Source organism: Tupaia chinensis, unplaced genomic scaffold (assembly GCF_000334495.1).
Source record: "Tupaia chinensis unplaced genomic scaffold, TupChi_1.0 Scaffold148698_1, whole genome shotgun sequence".
Taxonomy (NCBI): Eukaryota; Metazoa; Chordata; class Mammalia; order Scandentia; family Tupaiidae; genus Tupaia; species Tupaia belangeri.
Window position 1 is genome coordinate 2,245,088 of NW_006208547.1, and position 1,569 is coordinate 2,246,656.

The following is a 1,569-nucleotide window of genomic DNA, read 5'->3' on the forward strand; positions in this document are numbered from 1 at the left end:
CCGATCTTAATGAGGTGTTTGAAGTAACACTTTATAAGAAAAAAAGCACATAATTTTCAGGACCATTTAAAGTTCAAGTTTATTCTGTCCATTTAGGGAATTTTATAAGAAGTGTTTATGAGCAGTAACTTGATTGAAAAGCACAGTGTAAATCATAATCTGTTTTAAGATGCTACCCTAGTTACGGTGTCAATTACCATACATTGCCAGCTTTTTATTCATCTTTTATAAGACTTCAAGAGGATGCAAAGGTAGGCCTAAATTTTTCGTTCTGAAGAATGTCGCTGTCACTGACATTTTCTGTGGAGTTCAGTAATCCACCATTATTTACAGGAAACACAGTAAAGGCAAGAGCAGGTCTCGGTCACAGGGTCTGTGCTGAGCTCCGTGTAGCCAAGGCCTAGATATATCACAGGATTCCTGGTTCAGGAAAAAGCTACATATTTCTTGCTTTTCTGTGTGCCACCTAAAAAACAGAGATCAAGCAAGAGCTTAGAACCAGAGGAACACTTTACGGGGAACTTAGTTTGTCATGTGGCTTCTGGCTTGAGCTTTGTTGATTCGGGCATTAAAACTGCTTGAATCGTACTAAGATTTCACCAAGAGAGTTGATAAAATTTGCAAATGATCAGATGTAAAATAGTGCATAAAGACAGAGTAGACATGATTTCATGGTTTTAGATTACTTTCTTCAGAGTAGTGAGCTACTTAGTTTTTTTAATTTAGACTCTGTAATATAAAATAAACTGGCGTGGAGATATTTTGGCAGACCTATATATTGCAACAACAGAAAATCTGGTTTTCTTCTTATAGCCAAATCACCAAGAAACTTTGTTGTTGAGTAGGTATGGCTTGTACTTAGAGCAGCTAAGACAAGAACCATCATTAGCTTTCTAAATTTTTATGTTTTGACAGCCTAAGACTGTCCAGGACCTTGCCTTCTACATTCCTGTTTTAATCAAGGTCACTCCACAGCCTGTTTCCAGCAGCAGTGATTTCTGTGGTGGTAGGTGGACAAAAGCAATGGTAGGATCTTCGCTTTGTCTAACCCAGTTGAGGGGACTAGTAGGGAGAGGCAGGGACTGAGGATATATGGGGACCCCATAGTGAGGTGAGGGTGAGGGAGAGTGGGCTAGAAAAAGACAAGGTCATATCTAAAAAAAGAGCCAGTGTGTGAGTGCAGAAGTGACTTTAATGAGCCACATGGCTGCCATTGCCCAGCAGATATCCAGACATTTAAGTCTCCATGAAATCCAATGAGTTTTTCTAGGGCTCTCTAGTTCTGCAATACCCAACAAAACAGGTACTAGCCACGTGTGCTAGTCCAGATTGACACATACTTTTAGCATAAAATATACAGTGGATTTCAAAAATGCAGTTTTTAAAAAGTAAAACAAAAAACCCCAGACAACTCAATTTTTTTTTCTTTTTTTAGAAAGATTTTTGTAGAGGGTGTGTGCACTTGCCAAATAGACAGAAAGTAAAGAGATAGTAAGTGAGAAATCAACTGCCATCGGGATGGCCACTCCACAATCCCTTCTTCTCCATTCTGCTCTTGGGATTTTGGGC